Source organism: Dromaius novaehollandiae, chromosome 7, assembly GCF_036370855.1.
Source record: "Dromaius novaehollandiae isolate bDroNov1 chromosome 7, bDroNov1.hap1, whole genome shotgun sequence".
Taxonomy (NCBI): Eukaryota; Metazoa; Chordata; class Aves; order Casuariiformes; family Dromaiidae; genus Dromaius; species Dromaius novaehollandiae.
The window spans coordinates 30,928,689-30,941,458 of NC_088104.1; positions in this window are offsets into that span (position 1 = coordinate 30,928,689).

A 12,770-nucleotide genomic window follows, 5' to 3' on the forward strand; every position below is an offset into this window, starting at 1 on the left:
ATCCCGAAGATAAGGAATAAGACAGTCTAACTTCTCTTGTTCCCCTGCACACATATATCTTATAGAAATAGAACACACAAACATTGTTATACCCATACTTTTCTTCAGAAAAAAATAGCTTTATATTCCGTATTGCTGATCAGATTCTGCTGGATTTGAAATAAGATCACGGACTTCAGAAACTATAGTAATGCAGCACTGATGCTAGAAAAGGTTGAAAAACAAAAGTATTTCACTACGTGAGCATCTAATTCTTCATATGCACTTCAGTCTTCCAAAACAATGTTGTTAAATAGATTTCACTGCGCTATGAGATTCCGTACTTAATATGAAAAACCAAGTATGATACTGTTTAAGCTGTGACTAATATTGTCACAATTGAATCTGACAATCAGTTTTCAATCCTTCGTTTTCCCACTATGTTTCTGTATAGAAATTTAATTTATGCTAGAGCCTACTACAAGTTTGCCAACAAAGGCACAGAAAAGAAAGGCGGTTCCAAGCCTTTAGAAGCTGCAGTAAAGAAAAACATTGAAAGTAGTTTGAGAAACCAGATTACCTTTTGGACTTCTATATAAGGGCTCACACTTGGATCATTCAGGGAAATATTTTAGTTCTAGACCCCTGGCAAAGCTATCAATTAAAATGCTTACAGTCTCTCCTTACAGTCACTAACTTTTAGGCTTTGTGGCTGCTTCCTTAAGTGCAGTGCAGGGAAGAGTTTGCATCCATAATTTACAAGCTGCAAACAAACTTTAAAGATGTTATTTATCACTGGCAATACTAGCTGTTCAATTTGCCCTCTTCATATCTGCTTCCTTCTTCAACACCTTTCCCCACACAGGAAAGAGAATTACATGAGTACTCTTGAGGGAAAAGAGACCAAATCACAAACACTTCATGGAAAGAAGTTTGAACAACTTAAACTGCTCTTTGCAAGTTTTCCAAATGCTGGTTTATGCAATTCAGTACATGCATCACTCCATCTTTTTTGCAGGCCACATTAAAATATTACTTCTCCTCCTAGTTAAAACTCAGCTCTTTTAAAGACAGAAGAATTAAGCTATTTCGATTAACATCTTTGGGAGGGACCGGCCCAGAAACATTATTTTTAAGAAAACAGATAATTAAATGCATGCAAGTATCTTTTTGCCTTTTTACTTGATCTTTGAAATCCCCATTCTTCTCTCCAATTATGTATTCAGTTAATATACTTTTCATGAATTTAAGGAAGAATATACAATTAAAGAGTGCCAGCTTCAGCATCACAAAGCCACTGAAAGTTTTATTTTATCTCACAAAAGAAAATAAGAGTCCAAGGAAACAGGAGCATTTCCTTCTTTTCTGGGTATAGATTCTTTACCTAGATTTGGCACGTACAGTCTGTCTGCATGAAGAGGACAAAGTGTAGCAATTCCATCAACGAAGCGAAGAACAGAACTGTGACTCAGAGGTCTTATTCCAAGGGCAATTCACATCAGGTTTGTAACAGGCCAGCCAACGTACCGTGCTAACACTATGATCCTGTACTTGGGCATCTTTACTTCCACTCAGGAGTACAGCAACATGTTGATCTCTGTAGCAGAAAATCCACAGGCCCGATTTCTTTGCTACCAGTTCCATAATACACACTGCCCTGATTAAAAAAACCTGTTCCAGGATGCAGCTATGTGAAGCTCCCAGCTTCGGTAATAAAGATTCCTACTCTTAAGAAAAGCTGAAAAATATGAACTTGGCCAGGCTTCAAAGTAAGAAATGAAATAAAGATTTTGAAATAATACATCATAGCTCACATTTTTAATGCTAGTCTCACTATTTTGTAAAGGACGCTAAGGTTGGGGGACCTAGAAGATACTATTAGTCAGCTGATAAATAATTTCCTGCTCCCATGCAAGGACGGACTAGCACAGATCCAGCTAAGTTTAGAAGTCACTGAAAACCAACAGCTTGCAGCTGGTTCCTCTTACAGACTCTTCTCTGAGGTGCCTTGGCTCGTAGCTCCTGGCTGTCCCGACCGCGTTCAAAACATTCCCGCGTTCAGTCTCCCGCGGCCTGTGATCCGCAGCGTGTCTCTGAGCAAGCGGACCATTTCCCAGGCTGTTTCTACTGTCTCTGCCACCTGCTGTTGAGGGGGCAGAATGACAGCGACTTGCTTGAGAGATTTTTGGAGTATCTAAGTGTACTGAGCAGTTTAAGAAATACCAAGGAATTTTGATATTTGGTAGTTACATGGGAAGCACTGAGATTATGTAGCAATTTAAACGGTCTTATTCAGACATTGCTGCATTTGCTCAGCTACAGTAGTATTTCCCGAGAGTCTTCCTTTGTGTCCTCTCTGTTCCATTTCATTCCTACAGCTCCACCATAGTTTTCAATTCCAGGTTTAATACAGACTATTCCAATAGCAGGAAAGAAAAGAATTCAAATATTTCAACAATTAAACAGTCTCTTTTCTTCTGGAATAGCACCTATTCATATTACTCATATACAAATTAATAGCTGGAATATAGATCTTCCTTTTAAAAGTTATTTTTAGCAGCTCCTAATGAAAGAACTACAAGATTTTATAAAGCATCCATCAATTTAATGACTAGAATGACCAAGGTTTCTCTCAAAAAGAAAATAAAATAGGGTGTGGGTGGAAGATAATAGCCACAACGCCTGATGCTACATTTTATTTCTTGAAGAATGACTAATGGGGATGTTTTCCTCAGTATTTATCAAATCAAAGCCTTGGTGGCCTGCATGGATAAAGGTTCATATTTACCGAATGCCAGCCAGTCAGTAACTCACTCTGCCTTTTAAAAACTGTGAACTCAGGGCAAAAGAAAGATTTGAGAGATGTAGAAATTACAGAGACAACATAGCTAACAAACATGAAATGGTTATTTTGATGGCTGTAAATAACCATACACATTCCCTAGCGCATGCATTTATATGTGGTTAGTTTTGTTTTTGTTTTTTTTAAATGACGGGTAATTTAGAGCAACTCTGCAAAAGAACATCTGTTTTGAAAAGACAGTAGGAGAGCGAGAGTTAATTACAGGCTATAAGCTGCCAGTAGAAGGGTAGTAACTGAAGGAGGACGGGCTAATAATAAAGGATCAGTTCACACATTCCTGTACACGTTTCTCAACGAAGTCAGCAGAAGCTGAATGAACAATTTAAAAGTAGAATTTAGCATGAACTTCAAAAAAATATTATTTTACATGATAGAAAGTACACACACACATTATTCAGAGAATTTTAGATGAAGGAGAATAATTGACTGTTGAAGAGGAAAGATAAAGGTCCTCAGAGTTGAGTTGAAGTTCCCCCTCCCCCCCAATTCTCAAAACAAAGGAAAGCATCACTTTATCTTAAAAAAATAATAATTTTTAGATTCTTAAACCACACAAGGACTTACCATTCTAACATTATCTCATGACTATCCTGATGCCAGATTGTCTGCCCCAAGTTATTTTTGTTGATATCTATTGACACAGTGCAACTGATCACTGTGGAGACTCATTCATTTTTGCCAGCAAAGAATTTGGCCCACATTAGACTATATCTACATCTACTTGAAGTCCCAAGTTAAAATTTAGAGAATTCAGTACAAATACTTTACTTCTCAATACTTTCAAGTGGAAATAAGATCTTAAGAACACCTCTTCTTTCTTCTTTTGGTACTAGCTAGAAAGTCATTTGGTTGCTATGCATTTGCTACGTTAGATATAGAAAGGCATGTTTATGCATAACTGCATATATGTATTTATGCACACGTGTGCATATATATATATATATATATATATATCCATATAAACACATAAAAGAAACCCACAGCTGTCTTAGGTTTGTATCCTCACATTTTAATGGAGTCAAATCATGCACAAGTCTGAGCCATTCTGGGTTTTATTGCTATTTAAAGAGAAATTTACTGTGCTGTGAAAAGGCTGACATTTTTCTCTAGAACCAAGATGAAACTTCCCAGATGTCATCATTTGTCAAGTGTATTGTTTCTACCTCTTATAACAGCAGATATCCACTTTTAGATGGAAGGATAAGCAAGATCAAGAGATACCCATAGGCTTCAAAATAACATGTCATATGCAGGCTTCTGATAGCTTGCCAGTGAAGTGCTGTAGCCATACCAAACAGTATTAAAAGGCGATTCCTGCATGCAGCTGTTAGAGAGGCTCCAGCAGTACTGTCGTTACATTCATGTCACAGTTTGTTTGCTACAAGAAGCAACAGCAAAGCTACTATTGTTTCACCAATATAATGAGGAAAAGATTAAGTGCTATTTTTTAATAAATATGCCCGCATGGTACCAACAGCCTCCTGAAAATTGCTGAATACCATCAAGTCCCATGGATACACTGTTGGTATACCTTACAGGTCAGGTAAAGCCACAGAATTTTAGCCCAGTCTCACCTAGCTCCCGTCTTAATATTCTCTTTCTAGTCACAAGTAACCACTCGGACTAGCAGGGCTGGATGAATTTCAGTCTTGCAAAATAAAGATCACTTGATTTAACATAATCAGTAGGGCTAAACATTTTCTAAACTTCCACTAATAGAAAAGAACAGACTTACCTTAGAAGGGAGAGATTCTGGGAGATCTGGGGGATTTCTTGGATTTGTTGGTTACTATTAAGTTTTGTGGAGTTCCTCAACTGGATTACCAACAGTCACTGGAAACTGTGTGGAAATATGAACTGTCTAATTTGAACAGCTCTCATCTCTTCCGGCTTTTGAGACAGGCAATACTATTTTATTCTGTTAAAGAAAGAGCCAGACTAGCATCTCTAAAAACACATATTTCAAATAATGAAAAAGTTTTATATTTTAAAGAATAACACATTTTTCCAGCTTTAATAATAAGTGTTTATCTTTTCAAAGCTCATTAAATCAATCTTACTGCTGGACGTGTTCAAATATGTTTCTCTTCTAACCTGCGCAACAAAGCACACTTATGTACACCCCAGTTTTCAGTTTGTGGAGTCCCATTCACAACAGGGATGATGAAAACATCAACAGTATTTTAAAAAGTTAACTGAAAATAAGCTGCCAAATCACCTTTTTTCTCTGAAGACATGCAGTAGAGTATCATAACTTTTTCCTGTCCTCCTTCCTTAGAGTACTAGAGATAGCCCTGAAGTATGTCTGGTAGCTCTGATAAGGTCTATTGCATATCTTTGTGATGGACGTAGCGCTGCGTTTTGGTTTTGGGCTTATTTCAGTGGGGCTAAGTGCGAATTCATTCCCAGCGCACAAGCAGGGAACTGGGCAGCTCCGCAGCCTTCCTGCAGGCCGTTGCCAATGATCAGAGTGGAAACCAACGCAGGCACGTGCTAGAATCAGGTTGCAAACTAAAGCAGCCCACAGCAGAACGCCCACACATGCTGCCAGAAGCGTGCACACTTCCTGACGAGAGACACTCGTCTCCGGTATTCCTTCCGCACGGATACGCGTGAAGTTACAGCACAGCCCTCCACCACGCCTGCACAGCAGCACTTAGACGATGCAGAGTATCACCGGAGGGCAGTTTCTGAATTACAGATAGGCTACAATGGTCAATAAATGCACTAGTTACAGGAATCTTTTCCTTCATTTCAGACATTTCTATACATCTTCTCTTTAATAAAGAGAAAGTATTATTTACAGGGACAAAGACTAATTAAACATATTCTTTTTACCGCGGCAAAGAGCAAAACAGAGGAGAAAGACCTTATAACTATATCAGTTCTAAACGTTTATTAAATAACAAGCATGCATTGGCAGCAGGAGAGACAGGATGACAATCTTTACAACGGCACTTTCTCTAGGCAGGAAAAAAAGGGCTCGGTTCATATTCCTGGCTTCAGAGTAGAGATTGCATTAAAACAAAATTTTAAAATAAAGAGAAATCATATAGATCAAGTAGTTTTACAAGGATCATAAAAATGCAGATCTTTCCTCAAACCAAATATTTTGTGTGACTAAATTTAACGCACCCTTAATACGCACAGAAAGTGTTGTGAAATGAGAAGTGCTAACATTTTCAAACAAATCTGATGACATTATAGAACATGATCCTTTTTGTTGCTTGTGGAAAGAACATGCTCTTGGTGCAATTGATTTCACACAAAAAAGGCAATGGTTTGAAAGACCAACACTGCTATTTTTGGCCAGTTAAGAGGAACTCATTTCTAAAGCTGATAGCAGCTCTGACAATTAATTACAAGCTAAAGATCAAGCACGTCAAATTATTAGGAAGTCCCTAGACATGAATCAGGATGACTCCTGAACTATTCCCTCTCCTTTTTTGGCCCATCTTTCTGGCTCTCTGAGTTGCGAAAGTTATCAGCATGAATATTTTAAGAAATAAAGGTAATCAGAGCCAGGAGATTTACATTCCGAGTTTATGTACGACAGACTTACCACTGGTAACTAACTGTTGAGTTAAATACTCATATGCATGACAGCTAGGTGAGTAGTGGGTCAAGATGTTCACAAGAAGACTGTAAAATTCAAATTACTAATATATCCATCCATGTCTGTAATCTTCATTTTCCACAAATATGCTAAGCATTTAATAAAGGTGTTTCATGAATTTGTGTAGCTACAGCATGGGTAGGCAAATGCATTGAGGAGAGACAAAACAATAATCAGAAATGTTACGCCATACCTGGTTTCATACAGGTCGGAGCAAGTCAGGGTAAGAGCCAAAACAGGCTTTGCTGTGAGCTAATAACCACAAAAAAGTGACCTGGACATGACTGTCCTATAGAATGACGACTATATTATATGGAGCAGTCCCCGTTCTTCCAGCAGGCTGCACTAATCAGTGCTACTGACCATCTGCTGCAAAATTTTCATGAGAAATTAATTGGAATTGTTTGGCATAATGGATTCTTTTTGCCAAAATAGTAACTGTAATAAGTTGGTACAGTAAAAGCTTGAGACTTTCCACAATGCTATAAAATGCTGATTTTTCTGGGAGAACTAAGTGAATTCTGATGCACCATTAGGGCTTCCTGGAGACAGAATATGCACACAGTGCTAAATAATTTTGAATTGGTTGTATCTAGCTTTCTTCAGACTGGAGGGAAGGCTTGGAATTCCTTTTGCATTCTGATCACTTTCAGAAGTCAAAGCAGTAAAACAGGTATCAGAATAGTTTTCAAATAGAAAAAACTATGACATTATTTACTTATTTTCTTTTCTCCCAAGCAAGATACTTATTTAAAAAGAATACTTTAGGAAGCTTGTATTCAGTTCTACAAAGGCATCATATTGAGTTTTTGACACCATGATAATTAAAATCAGTGTGGAAAATCCAGGACAAAAGCTAGGTTCTAAAAGATGCTAATCAAACTGGATTTTTTTTAAATAAAAAGGTAATTCAAGAAATGATTCCCCTTCTCCCACAACAAATCCAACAGGAAGGGCGATGTATTCATTTCCAGTTCTGCTTTCTGTTTGCATTTCCCTCTCTCCTCTCTGTTTGTTTGTTTTAAATAAAAGCCCCAATTTCTGAGTTAATCCCACGACAGTGGCATTTTCCATCTGGCCAGCTGAACAGCCACTGAAGAGCTAACAGGCATTTGGTAGCCAGACAAGATTTTTTTTTTTTTTTTTAATGGTGTAACAAGCTGAACATGTTCTAAAAAGACCCAGTGTTCACAGTCACTAAGTACGCCATAGCAATATACTGTGTTTCAACATTAAGAGTAATGTTATTGGTTGTTTTGTACCAGTGGAGAAGCTACCCTGTTAATAATAATTAGTTAACTAATTGGGAGAGGTAGGAAAGGGGGGTTGATGAGACACCCAAGGGTAAGAAGACTCACGTATCATTGACTTCTTTCACAAGTTATGTGGGAAATGGCGCAACAAAAAAAGCTGGTAGTGACACTATTTTAAGTAATCATGTTGCTACATCAGTGCAAAATTTCAGCCTGACAACAGAAAACCTATTAAACCACTGTGACATACCAAGCTTACAGTGCATTAATTGGAACCTAAAAAACCCACTTGCTACATGAGAGTGAACAACACCCCCTCTCCCCCTTAAAAAAAATCCACACACACAAGTCACCACCACCACCCACCCCCCACACTGCTGTAGCTATTGCTCCCATTATCTGAAAGACACTATTTGCATGGAAAGTTACCTATTGAGATGGGAGTGATGTGTTTGTGAGATAAAAATTAATATTTACATGGAAGAGACTCGTAGTTATAAGAGCTATTCCCAGCAAGAACAAAGTAATCCTTTGTGCCTTGCTAATTCAGGACCCTTGTAGTCCCATGCACGTTCTGCAGTATATATATTGGCTCCAATTAAACAGTGGGTAGTTTGGGTTTGGGATTTTGGGACAAAAACAGCAAAAACTCTGAGGGGAAAAAAAACAATCCCCTACCCACATTTCCTTTTTTTCTACTCGAGCAAAGCAAATAAATCCACACATTAGAACATGAGAAGTCAGGCCACAGATCACATACTGAACCCCAGTGAAGAAAACTAGGTTGAGCAACACAAAAGAACAACATTAACCATTTTTAAATGCATTTTTAAACTTAGTTTGCCTTAATTATATAAGGCATCACATTCAAATTTCTGGATGGATCCAAGCAAAACAAAACACAATATGATCTTTTAAGAACTCTGCCAAACCACCTGTCTACTGTCCTCCTGGTGCCTTCCATTCTCTTCAAGAGGAAGACACCTTACCTAAAGTATACCAACTAAAAGAGTATAGATATTAGGGAAAAATTATTTTAGACTGCTGCACTTTTTCTGTTATGTTGAAATCCAAATTAATAGGATGGACAAGGGATGAAACACAAAATAAAACAGAAGACACTGAAAGCTGCATCCTTTGCTAATGCAAATTGAAGGTGCATAATTGACAAGCAGTAGAGAAAGTTCTGGTCCAGACTCCAAAAAAGCCCACCTGTATTTTATTGCTAAGTAAAGAACACATCAGGAAATCAATATCAAAAATGGTGAAATTGAAATCAATGAAAATCCCATTGTATTCTGGGGGGCTTTCTTCTGGTTAGAAGCTTGTAAAACTGCTGTAGTTGCTGCCGTTCCCCACCACAAAGTGAGAATGGTACCTTGAGAATGTCTGCTTAAATCTAGTAGTATTTCTACATGATAAATTTCTATATAATGACTTTTTTAAAGTGTCATATATTTTACAGCAGGCTTAATTTACTAAAATTTACCTTTAAGAAAGTCTAAAGCTAAAACAACAGCCTACTTTCAATCAGCTGTTTAAAGAGAAATATCAGAAGACAAAGATGCCTAGTCTTTAAACAGTTATAGCATCTTGTTTTTATCCTAAACAGAGTGGTTGGTACTTTTTCCCGACAGACAGTATAATGAAAATCTAAGCTTGAGCAACTGTTTACAACCTCTTATAAACTGGAGAGCAGTATTTTAATTAGAGGAAATGGAACAGTACAAAGCCACAGGAAATTTCTTATAGGTAGATGACTAAAGCAGTTTCAAAAGGTAGAAACTTTGAACTACATTTCTTGTTGTTACTTGCTCTCTTCATCGCAAGTGGCAACCATTTTCTGTTCTACATAGCCGTAAAGTGCCTGATGCTTGAACTGATGCTTAGAGATTAGCTATTAATCAGTGTAGAGGATCAAGGTTAGTGCAATAAAATTTCAGTGTGCTATAGTAAATTTGAGTTTGTCATGTCATTTCTAACTGACAGTCCTTCACCTTTGAAAGCTGTATGTTCTCTTGTTTCTGTTGTCTGAATACACTATGTGCACGCGGAAAGTGTATAGGAGTTCAAGGGGAGGTTGGACTCTTTCATAGAAGAGAAATCTATTGAGATTTACTATATATATATATATGTACAGACAAACTCTACCTCAGGAAGTCCCTGAGCTACAGTCTTATGGAAGTTGTGAGAGTACTTGGGAATTATCACATGGTTTTTAATACAGCAAGTGTTTCTATTTTTAATACACTTTTTAAAAATATCTGGTTTGGGCTACTGTCAAAGACAGAATATTGTTTTAAGTGGAGCCTGGATCTGACCCCATAGGTCACTCTGTTTTTATTAGTGTTATACTAATACATCTAACCAGCTTATGCCTATATAAATACTTGTGTACATATATAAGGGATCAGGTTTCATTATTTTTCATTCAGATAGAAGCTAGTGCACTTTGAAGAGGGATTGAAAATAATACTCCTGTTTTGATACAATGCAAAACTCTTTCAGTTTATCATCAGACAGAAGCAGTAAAAGCTAATCTACTTTAGTCTCTTACCCAAGATCTATCACACAAAACTGAAGATAAGTTGATAAGAACCAAATTTCAAGCATTAGCAGCACTTGGTACATCATCTCTGTCCAGCAGATGCAGTACTTTCATAAAGTTAAGAAAGGCCAGGAAGAAACATGAGACAGTTAAGAGCAGGAGCTCCTCATTGTCACATCCACCAGCATATTAGACAGAACACATCAGGGCTCTACCAAACTCAGGATCTGTAATATTTCTTCCTATAAACCTTAGTAGGTTTAATTTCCATAAGCATTAAAATATCTTCTGCAAGACATCCAAAAGTTTTGTTTTATACAGATTAAGCCCAGTTTTAGGAAAATATTCTTTTCTGGGGGCTTTAGAGAAAGAAAATGCTTTCACATAGAAATGCTTGTAAACATAAGGAAAACTAAAACAGTTGGTAGATACAAACCATCTTAAAGACAAAAAACAAGCAAGCAAAAATTGTGTCATTAGCAGTGAAATATGAGACCCCAGTGCTTTTCCTTCACTAGTTGATTATTTTGCTCTCCCCCCCCCCCCCAAAGAACAAAACACATAGAACATTCTTGAGCCAGGCATTTGCGAAATAGTGATCCGCGGGAAGAGCAACTCCAACTTCCGATAAACACGCACAATGCAGACATCCCTAGTCACGTTTATTTGCTATTGACTTAGACCTCAAGCAACAGAAAAAAAAGTCCATGAGAGGTAATATGAAAACCCAACACTTACCGAATAGTATAGGCAATACACTGTAAACCTGCCCAAAAAACAAGAGAGCAAACAAAATTAATACCTGCTTTGTAACACAACCTCAAAATCACTAAGATATACTAAAATTAATTGACTCATAATTATAACATACCAAGACAAAAATGTGCCTGCTGTAAAACTTTTGTGACCAGCACCCAGATTTTCACCTTGTGTTATTAACCACTTCCCCCAAAAAAGAGTTGTTTCCAGTCTCTCTTCTCAGTCTCACACATTTAGCAGACCAGCCATTATAACTTGTTTCATTAAGAAGAAAAAAAAAAGTCCTCAACAAGTTTCACTCAACCACAGATCCAAAAAGCTCACATGTATTTAGCAAACACTCTTGATATCCAATTTCACTCCCTGTGAAGCATACCTGAAACATCATGACACTGTAAATCCACCTCTTGTTTCAGTTGCAGGTGTTTCCTCTTTATAATAGGAACAGCTTCACTGATTATTGGCAGTGATTTACTTGTTTCAGCATGAGTTTTCCTGAAGTAGAGACATGGCATTTCTTCAAACTTCAACCTTGGAGGAGCTAAAATGAAACAAAGAAGAAAATGAGGGGAAAGGCAGGGCAAGCTCTGCCTGAACAAGAATTGAGAAGAAACTCATGGTCCACTGGAAGTCTGAAAAAGTGCTTCCATTACAACAGCAAATTCACACAAGTGAAACAAGTTTCTAAAAGTTTTCATTGCATATGCATCAAATATTGGGCAGGAGTTGCTTGTATAATCATGTCTCTCTGTCCCCTATGAAAGAAAGAAACACAGAGGAATAAAAAAAATTCTTTGCTATGGTTTACACAAAAAGACTAATTGCAGACAGAAAAGACAAGCATGTTTTGAAATAAAAAAATCAAAATAATCTTACAATATACAGGTATGTGATAGACAACAGAGACCTTTTGAGGATCCCAAACACAGCAGTACAATTACTAAGCTGTCTCTCTACATACCAGCTGCCGATAATTCATGGAGATACCAACACTGGTGTTACTCATGGAAGCTAGGACCCAGAGGGATTCCCTCACAGGAAGAACATAGGACAGCTACAGCTAATTTATAAAAGCATATATAGAGTACAATCCCCTAAGAAGGCTGATACTGCTTAAAGAAGTCTTAGTTCTTAACAGACTGTTAAAAATGTGTGTATCTTTATTTGCCTACTTCATATGTAAATCTTGCTCGAAGTGTTTTTAAGGTTTTTTTCTCTGAAATAACTAACAATTTTTCATTTAAAAAATTGTTTTTCTTTTAAATTCAGAATATTCCATGTTGTGGGGGAAGGGGCAGGAGAGAAAGCAGGCTTCCCTACAAGTATCTGCAACACTCCTTAGTTGTTTTATCACTTTAAAATGAATTTAATCTACACCATATCATTATATATTAAAGCTATGATTTAAATGGTTAATAACATTTTCACAATTTGATAACACTGCTTTGTAAGTAAACAAATTTTCCTGACTACACTTACCTTCCAATTTTATAACATCCAGCAACAAGATTTAGCCTTTGCTTTGAGACAAAGATCTCAGAGTTTGCGGAGCAATCTTGTTGTTAAAAGAACATAGTGCTCCAAAATTGTTTGCGTTATACATGTTTATTACTAATGGCTTTTCAAAACTGTTAAGTGAACTGTGACTATCTAACCACGTGGAGAAACCTACCACAGGGATACATATTAGAAAACTATAACACTGAATAACAATCTGTGTAATTCATGTGAAACTGTTGAGTTATAGAAACT